The sequence below is a fragment of the Palaemon carinicauda genome, chromosome 18 (assembly GCF_036898095.1).
Source record: "Palaemon carinicauda isolate YSFRI2023 chromosome 18, ASM3689809v2, whole genome shotgun sequence".
Taxonomy (NCBI): domain Eukaryota; kingdom Metazoa; phylum Arthropoda; class Malacostraca; order Decapoda; family Palaemonidae; genus Palaemon; species Palaemon carinicauda.
The window spans coordinates 33,161,728-33,172,169 of record NC_090742.1 but is presented as its reverse complement, the minus strand read 5'-3'; the positions used below and the strand labels follow the sequence as shown (position 1 = coordinate 33,172,169).

The following is a 10,442-nucleotide window of genomic DNA, read 5'->3' as shown; positions in this document are numbered from 1 at the left end:
ATTCATTTACATTCTCTAGAGGTTCATCCATAATCCTTATTTATTGTTTGTCTACATTTTTTATCATTTATCTTAGTCTTACTCATATACATTTACAGTACTACCTTTCTGCTTTCTCTATTCAAATCTTCTATTATCTTTTGAAATTCCTCCCATGATTCACTAAATAGAACCATGCCATCTGCAAATCTTGAGTTTTTAAGGTATCCCCAATTAATGTTAATTCCTACATGTTCCCAATTTAAATTCTTAAAAACTTCTAGCCACGCTATGAATAATTTAGAAGAGATGGGGTGTCCCTGTCAAGCTCTTTTCTCAATCAGAATTTTCTCACTATCTTTATGTAGTTTTAGGATTGATGTACTTCCTGTTTAGATATTTTCAATTATTTTAACATAGGATTCATCTATTCCTTGTCTTTGAAGGGCATTCATTCCTGCTGAAGTTCTGACAAAATCAAAAGCTTTCTCATAGTCTACAAATGCTATACATAGGGGTTTCTCAAGCTTTGTTGATTTTTCCATTGGCTGATTAATTACGTGGATATGGTCACTTATTGAATACTAACTTCTAAAACTTGCTTACTCTCTGGGTTGATTAAAGTCTAGCTATTTTTTTATTCGGCCGAATATGATCTTTGTAAATATTTTGTAAATTACTGAGAGGAAACTTATTGGCCAATAATTTTTCAGGCCTTTGATGTCTCCATTTTTGTGAATTAATACAATGATAAAGTTTTTCAAAGCTGTAGGTATAGAGCATTCTAGCAGACTTTTTCTGTAAAGTTCAGCAAGTTTTACTACTATTCAATCTCCTCCATTAAATCAATTGCTAGACCATTTTCTTTTGCTGTTATGCCTCCTTTTATGCCTTTTAATGTTTTCTTTACTTCTCCTTTCTGAGTAGGCATATTTTACGTGATGAAAGTATTTGTGTATTGCCATGATTAGCATAGTTGTACTAGTCAGGAATACCCATGCTAGGTTGGTTTGCTGTAAGCGATCAGACTAAAGTCTCCCACCATCACCAATCCGCAGTGGCCAGCGTGGTGATGAAAATGACCAAACCCCAGACATGACTTAGGAAATGTGTGAGGCCATTATTGTCCTGCTGTTGACTAGAAACGGCTGCATTTGTTGTTGATATTGTTATTTCTCCTACTGTTACGTTGGGTACCGGCTCAGGTGTATCATTATTTCTATATGCAAAGTTATTTCTTATCCCTATTGTATAGCATTGTATAGAAATCCTCTGCAATGTTTATCACTGCATCTTTTGTTGATAATATTTCCATTTTATTCTCCAAATTAAAGATCTGTTGATGCCCTGTTCCAAGTTTTCTTTTCATCAATTTGATGCTCCTTTTCTTTAGTGTTTCCTCAATTTTGTCCTAATTGTGTTTACGAATGTCTTGGGTTTTTAGATTGTTGAATGTTTTGGATAGTTCTGCTAATTCTGTTTGACCTCTTGGATTTTACCCTCTTATCTAGTCTTTTCTTTACTAGGTTTTTTTTGTGGTTTCTAATAGTTTTCCTTGATTTTATTTTGGAACTTTTCCACCTATCTTTTGTGCTGATTCCAATACAAATCTTGTTGAATTACTGTTCATTTCTCCTTTACTTCCCAACATTTCATCATATAGCTGAGAGTACCTATTTTGTATGCAAAAGTATAGGCATCAGAATTTTCTCCTATTACAGGGCGGTGTTTTTTTTTTTCTTTTTTTCTCCATACTATGGTTGCTTGACTTTAACTTGTTTAACACTATTACGTCTTAAGCTAGATTAAACTTTTTCAAATATATACATATGTATATCAATGCCTTGAGAGAGAGAGAGAGAGAGGAGAGAGAGAGAGAGAGAGAGAGAGGTTAGTTTAGTATCTCCATCATATTTAGAACAAGGGTGCATTCAGTCTTGTGACCGATTAATTTTTTCCATTTGATGTAATGGTGCCAGTACCCACTGTACTCTTTTGAAGGTCAAAACGAGATACAGTAACTCTTGATACTTGTGCTTTTTATACAACGTCCCCTATACACTAAGTCAGATGCCCTCGATTTACAAGTAGATATGCCGCTCACACCACAATATCAAAATGAACACCTTTCTGTGTAACTGTTTCTCAGAAACGCCAGATTGCACCATCTACAAGAGATTTGCAATATACTGTTTTAAAAGGAGACTTTATGAGATCAAACATTACTTAGAATTTTTCTAGGCATTGGCGTCTCTTCATGTGACGTCGTGTAATATTGATACAGACTCTTTATTGTGGCCTTTAAAGGTTTAAAGGCCGCTCATGAATGGCAGTGGCAAGGGACAGTGACATTGCCTTGGTAAGCAGAACAATTCCCTAGAGACTGAGAATATGTTATTATTATTAATACTTACTAAGCTACAACCCTAGTTGGAAAAGCAGGTGCCCAAACTGGGAAAATAGCCCAGTGAGGATAGGAAACAAGCAAAATTAAAATGTTCTAAGAGTAGCAGCAAATTTAAAATAAACATTTCCCATATAAACTATAAAAACCTTAACAAAACAAGAGGAAGAGACATTAGATAGAATAGTGTGCCCGATTGTACCCTCAAGCAAGAGAACTCTAACCCAAGACAGTGGGCACTACCCATCAATAGAGAACAATGGTTTAATTTTGAAGTGCCCTTCTCCTAGAAGAGTTGCTTACCATAGCTAAAGAGTCTCGTCTACCCTTACCAAGAGGAAACTAGCCACTGAACAATTACAGTGCAGTAACCCCTTGGGAGAAGAAGAATTGTTTGGTAATCTCAGTGTTGTCAGGTGTATGAGGACAGAGGAGAATATGTAAAGAATAGGGCAGACTATTCGGTGTATGTGTAGGCAAAGGGAAAGTTAGGCCAATCAAAGGACCCCCATAATTCTCTAACGGTACTATCTCAACGGGTGGCTGGTGCCATGGCCAACCTACTGCTATACGTATGATCAGCTATAAGCCCCCTCTCCACCTAAGATAGGACCAGGGAAGGGCAGGCAATGGCTTCTGATGACTCAGCAGGTAGACCTATAGGCTCTACCAAAACCCCCATCCTTAGCTCACAAAGATGGTGAGGTTGCAGCGACCAAAGGAACGAACGAGTTAGCGCAAGCCTCGAACCCCCAGTGTGGCGGTCACCAGTCAGGGACGTTACCCCTCTCGCCACTACAACCCTAGACGTAGCTTTTGTAACCTCTGAGCCGTATCCTATTGTCCTTATGTACAGCTTTCGCTGTTTCTTTGCCTACTCTTGATATCTAACCTTATAGGCATGTTTTTAGGTCTATTTCTTATAATATTTAGGCTTAGATCTATATTCACAATATAGATGTCTTGGTCTTCTTTTCTGGAGACATGCCATATCGTTAGATGCATTATTTCCAGTGACCACTTATACCTTTAAGTATAGCATTGATTGAACGATGAATACAGTGCCTTAGCAACAACAGACCTCAATTTCTTATTAAATCTCAACCTAACTCGCAAACCCCCCCCCCCCAAACGGACAGATCTGAGCTGGTTCTCCTTTCGAAGAACCAGGATCAAAGAATTTCCTTGACTTAATCTTGCTTGCTATCGAACTTGGCTTGTTGTCCCTTTCTTTTTTGTGTATACCACATTACTTATCTTTCTGTTTATAGTTTTATATTTAAATTCATTCTAATTTTTGCTTCTACTTTGCCTTTCTTTCTACACGATTTTCATCTGAAATAGTTTCCCTGCAGAGGACTAGCAATGGCTGATATATATATATATATATATATATATATAATACCATGTATACATACATACATATACATTAAAATACACAATTTTCCGTGTATTTATGATGGATAAAATAACCCATAATGTATGAAAAATTAAATTTATTTAGCTTTCGAAAGGACCATCTCCCTTCCTCTTTAGAAAACAAATTTTCTGTAGAGGAAGAGAGATGGTCCCTTGAAAAGGTAAATAAATTTCATTTTTCATACATTATGGGTTATTTTATACACACACACACACACACACACACACACACATATATATATATATATATATATATAAAGCACCCAATACCATTTTGTAATAAAATATAATTGCGGAAGCGTAAATCATAGAAATGAAAAGAGCACCTGTCTCCCGGAAATTTCAAGTTTCTATCCTGATACTGGGACCACCCCCACCTAACAGGACTTTTGGCAACGTTACTGACATGCCCCCCCTCTCTCTCTCTCTCTCTCTCTCTCTCGCTCTCTCCTGTGTTTCTTGAGGCAGTGGTAGATAAGCCAGTGTGGCATCGGCATCTGACTGCGTCACGTTGTAGCCAGTGTGCAACTGTAAGCCAAGGTGGCAACACGCGGGTAGAGCTACCTCAAAGTGCCGTTTCTCTTATATATTTACATAAAAGTGCGACACGATACTGGTGCATTGGATCAACAGTGTTCCATTAGTATTTTACCGTGAGGATTTCCAAGATAAGGAATTTTCAGAAAGACAAAATGTCAACGAAAACGTTTGCGCAGTGGTCAAAATCATCGTGAGGAAGTTAGCAAAGTGTTCTTACCCCGAAATGAAAAAAAAATTCTTGGAAATTTCTGATAGTAATTAACTATATGTATTTGATTAGGTATTTTTATCAACCTGGTTAATTGTCTATAATTGTTTTTACTAATTACTTTCATCAAGGTTATATTTTTATTCGATTTGCTGTAAGATTAAGCAGAAATGTCGTGTAGGATATTATGAAAATTTTACCATAAGCGTTCCCTGTGATTGACTGTAAAATGTCATCATTTGAGGAGAACTGACCTCTTGGTATTATGGGTGGCGGGGGAGGGGGGGGGGGGTTGCTCAGTCATGACGAAGGCTTAAGGATAACCATCATAGTTATAACGTATTATTCACAATTTGAAGAATGTCTTTCAGCACTTGAATGGATTTTATTTATAAGAATCTATCGGCTAATTTATGTAAAAGAATGAAAGGTGTTATATAGGCAGTATCTTGATGAATCTCTCTCTCTCTCTCTCTCTCTCTCTCTCTCTCTGGTTAAATGGGGAGAATGCGCTTTGTCATACTGCTTACCTATCCTTTCAAAGCACCTTTTATTCTTCATGGTTTTATTTTCTAAAAGAAAGTTCAAGTTCAATTTTGTCCATTTGCCACAGATAGCGTAACCAAGTTTTGAATATATATATATATATATATATATGGTGCAAACTTTCGTAAAAGGTAGAGACTGACCTGGATATTAACGATTAACTTGCTGAACTAACCTAAGTACCCGATGATATGATAATGCTTAGGCTTACTAATGGTATGACCTCATTATTACATCATTAGATTAGCTCTTGCGTTATGTATGTAGACTAATTTCGTTTGGCGTACTCTTAACGAGAGAACGTTTTGTCCTATCCTTAGATCACGCTCATATAATATTTGAGCATACTCATATCCTGTGAGCTCATTGCTTTTACTTGGGTCTAGTTCTTGTGATATTGAGCCTGCTCATATCGTGTTACCTCACTTCCAGTTTATTAAGGCAAGTAGCTCAGTAATTTGGGAGTTTACTCATATCCTTTGAGGCGTTAGATCGTTAGGTTTAGCTTCTGGCTTGGGTTAGAGATTACTCACATTTTTTTTTTTTTTTTTTTGGTCATATCTCTAGGTCTAGTATTGGTGGGACAGTGAGTATGTGTCCTGCTTTTGACATTATGTACAAAACTAGGAACCAGTTACTTTGGTTATTTTCATGATTTTGTCACATAATTTGAGGGAGACTTTAATGCATTGGGAGTTACCGGAGTTACGGAAACCTCCGCCTTTTGGAAAACTAGTCTTAGTGTACAGCAGGGTCGACAGTTCGAGACCACTTGCTACAGCTATTGCTGTCCCCAGTATCTTCTTTCCCAATTCCCACTCCACCCATATCACCCCTTACGCCTTCCACACTCCCCGTCATTGGCTTGTTCGTAGCTGTCTTGATTGGTCCCACCTCCTCCCTACTTTCTCCTTTATATTGCATATACTGTACCGCACATTCATCTTAGTTCTTGACTCTCCCTCCTTTCCAGTAGTGAGACTCCTGCAATCCAACTTACCATCCTCATCTCGGTTCTTTCCAACATTTCTTCTTTCCTCTAAGTGCTCAGAGTCCTGCCCCATATAGTAGTCTGGCCCTGATTACTGTCATATAAATCTTGATTTTGAGCCTTCGGGGCATATTCTTGTCTAAAACAACTCCAGTTACTGCTCTCCATTTCTGCCATGCTTCTTTCACTTTGTTTCGCTGCTTTCTCATTACTACCCTTTTATGTTATTATTGATCTCACGTAGTTAAACTAACTGGAGTTACGGAAAACCGGTCGATTTCAATGTTTAAAGTAGCTTTTAGCATTGGGTTGTATTTTCTTATAAAGATTTAATGTGACAAGGCATTTTTATTGTCATTATATCTGGCTTTCAAAAAATGACGACTTGCAATAGAGTTTTAATTAACATAATGATAAAAATACAACGGTTTAGGAAATGTCATTAGGGAATTTTAGTATGTAAAGTGTCTTTTCATTGGCCTTTCAAATGCCAGGTAATAAGGCTTCAAGACTAATTAATCCATTAAATGTTCTTGGGAATTACTGCTGATGTATACGCACGTAACATAAAAACGTCTTTTCTTTAAGCCTCTAATTATGGTTGTCCAGTACTATGATCGCATTTCCATTTGTACTTAAAAATGCAAATGGAAACCTTTCATGAGAGTTACTGCTTAGTTAATTTTTCATATGGAAAGAATAACGATGGCAATAACACAGAGACAGAAGAAGAGCTGCATGGATACGTGAGCAAGCTGAAGTAGAGGATATTTTAACATGTAAGAAAAAAAAAAGTGAACATGGGCAGGACATACAATACGAATGACAGATAATAGATGGTCATTAAGAGTAACAAAATGGGTCCTTAGAGATTGTAAAAGAAGCAGAGATAGAAAGAAAAGACGATAGATTGAGGAGCTAAGAAAATTTGCTGCTATAGAATGGCATAGGGGAAGGACATGTCTGAGGCCTTTGTCCTGTAGTGGACTGAATACGGATGATATATATATATATATATATATATATCTATATAGTGTGTGTGTATATAAATGAGTTTGTATGTTATTGTTATAATAAGGTTTTTGCTAGATATTAATCATTTTAATTATTCTAAACATTATTTTCATTATTTCCAAGTAAAGATATTGTTACATAACGTATAATAACAAAACTGGAGCATAAATAGCGATTTTCACATGAGATGTTGTCCCCCGAGATGGGAGACTAAGATGACATAATCAAACTCGCCGGTTGGTGGGGGGAGGGGGGGGGGCACGCGTGTACCTGTAGGTAATCTCGAACAGGTAGGGTTTCCGCGCTGTCTCTGAGCTCTCCTCAAAGAAATAAGTAAATGCTATTAACCAAACTTCTCCTTTTTCTCCTTATTTGTAGTGGAAAGAGTAAATATATCCTCTTTGCATTACGGTTTTTGAGTATAGTATTGGTGTTTCTCTCTCTCTCTCTCTCTCTCTCTCTCTCTCTCTCTCTCTCTCTTATTTCAGCTCATTGTTCACTATGGACACCATAATCGTTGCAGATATATTAAGATTAGAATAATTTCTTCACCTAATCATCAATCGGAAACACATTCAAGTCACGTGACCTGCCCATCTCATGTTGCAAGATGTCGGATTAGGACCAGAGCTCGTGCTGAATCCTCAAATGTTTTAGTTCGATTGGCTAACAGTGGTCGGGTAGGAGACAGGCTAAAGCGAGAGAGAGAGAGAGAGAGAGAGAGAGAGAGAGAGAGAGAGTCACTCATGTATGAATGAGGAAAAGTCCCTTGTATTCAGTGTCTTTTTATAATTGTTATGACTGTGACTTCTTAGACGATATAAACCATCATTACCTCGTTTTTCTATATATATATATATATATATATCAATCTTAATGTCTATCAATATATAGTGTAGCATATATATATATATATGTATATATATATATATGTATATATATATATATATATATATATTATATATATATATATACACACATACATTTATGTAGATGTATATCTACACATACATTTATATATATATATATATATATATAAAGATTACTGACAAGTTTTAAACTTATAAAATGGAATTAATTGATTAGATTTTGAGATGGATCCGGGTTCGGAAGAATCTTTTTATGTTTATTTTAGTCTAGGAATCTGTAATGTTTTTTTCCGTTAGGATTCCTTATTTTATCGTTTCTTGAAAACAAGAAAAAAATAAAGAAATAACGAGAAAAAAATGGCCATAAATATTCCTCAGGTTGACGACTTACACGCCCATTCAATAGAGTTCATTTAAAGTTTGTTTTTTTTTTTTTTTTTTTTTTTTTCATTTGTGGGCTGCTCAACAATAGTCTGCTAAACTGTCGGAATTAATTATCTAAATTAAAAATATGAAGCAGGACATTGATATATTAATTCTGGACAAGGTTTCGACTGGGGATAGATTATTGACATGTCTGTCAAAGAATGTTAGGAGAGAGAGAGAGAGAGAGAGAGAGAGAGAGAGAGAGCAGAAGCCACCCGTTGAGACACTACCGCTAGAGAGTTATTGGGTCCCTTGACTGACCAGACAAAATTACATGGTTCTCTCTCTCTCTCTCTCTCTCTCTCTCTCTCTCTCTCTCTCTCTCTCCCCTGGTTACGACTTATTTTCCTTTGCCTACTCACACCCCGAATAGTTTGGCCTATTCTTTCCACATTCTCCTCTGTCCTTATACACCTAACAACGCTGAGATTACCAAACAATGCTTCTTCGCTCAAAGGGTTAACTACTGCACTGTAATTGTTCAATGGCTACGTTCCTCTTGGTAAGGGTAGATGAGACTCTTTAGCTATGGTAAGCAGCTCTTCTAGAAGAAGGACAATCCAAAATCAAATCATTGTTCTCTAGTCTTGGATAGTGTCATAGCCTCTGTACCAAGGTCTTCCAATGTCTTAGGGTAGAGTTCTCTTGCTTGAGGGTACATTTGGGCACTCTATTCTATCTTATTTCTCTTCCGGGTTTTTTTTTTTTTTTTTTTTTTTTTTTAGTTTAAATTGAAAGGTTCGTTTTACTGTTGTTACTGTTCTTAAAATATTTTATTTGTTTATTACTTCCCTTGTAGTTTATTTCCTTATTTCCTTTTTTTCTGAGCTATTTTCCCTATTGGAGCCCTTGGCTTATAGCTTCTTGCTTTTCCAACTAGGGTTGTAGCTTAACAAATAATAATCATAATAATAATAATAATAATAATAATAACAATAATAAAGCTTTTTTTGAAGTTAAGTTTGAGAAATAAGAGGAAAGTTGTATTGCTATTGACTTTTCACACGCTCAATTGTCCTTTGTTTCCTTTATTAAGTTATATTTCCCTTCTTGTTTTACCCCTTAATATTACTCTAATGTGTTTTTCTTAGTTGAAACGGAAATTTCTAAATTTCCTGTAATTTAGGAAGACATAAATACCTTTATTAATGTAGTTTCGTTCAAGATTTTACATTCTGATGGTTGGGGTTACGAAACCAATATTATCAGATAATTATTTGATCAGGCTGTAGAGACAGATAAGATTTATCGTTGATGAAGTCAAGGTCCTTTTCATGAGAACTTCATTGATTTTGAAGATATTTTCGAAATTCAATCAATGATATTTTTATTTTCGAATATATTGTTTGAATTTCTGTGTTTTTATATTTCTTTACTTCGTATTTTAGTTTGTATTTCGAAGGTGTAGTGCTATTAGATATATTTCTTATGACAATTGCTTAGTGTGGAATGTAGATTTTAATAGAAATAATGTTATTATTATTATTATTATTATTATTATTATTATTATTATTATTATCATTATTATTCCTGGACCTTACAATGAAGAAGAACATCATACGCTACAAATGAGAGTGAATTGCAATATCGCCTCCCCATACCCACGCACAAATTATGCAATGATTTATAAAAATCTCATTTATGTATATCTTCTTCTTCTTATTCTTCTTTTTATTATTATTATTGTTGTTTGTTGTTGTTGTTATTATTGTTATTATTATTATTATTATTATGATGATGATGATCATCATCATCATTTTTATTATTATTATTATTATTATTATTATTATTATTATTATTATTATCGAGACCGTACACACATACATGTATTAGCGACCAAAGGTTAGTTTATCATTGAGATAAGAAATATTACGACTCAACGAAAGGCATTGATTAGTTAGTGATGGACAAAGTTAACTGTTATTATCTGCACGTGATCTTGGGTAGGCAATGATAGTCTTTCCCTTGAGAAAGTTTTGATTCATTATCTTTCTAAGGATGATAGAACGATTTTTCTTTCTCTTCGTGGATGTCTTGGCGATTAAG

At 35.3% G+C, this 10,442-nt stretch overlaps 1 protein-coding gene across 9 annotated transcripts in view; it reads left to right on the top strand.

The window, feature by feature from the left end:
- Positions 1-10,442, top strand: part of LOC137657758 (monocarboxylate transporter 14-like) — a 244,032-nt gene that overhangs the window by 179,627 nt on the left and 53,963 nt on the right. Inside the window, exon 1 of one of the 9 annotated variants that reach the window (XM_068392238.1) lies at positions 4,266-4,356. The exons of 3 other annotated variants lie outside the window; for them this stretch is intronic. The gene's annotated coding sequence lies outside the window, so the exon portion shown is untranslated. Of the gene's footprint in view, positions 1-4,265; positions 4,419-10,442 lie in introns of those variants that run through there. 5 more of the 9 variants (XM_068392243.1, XM_068392241.1, XM_068392239.1 and 2 more) reach the window with 5 other exon arrangements.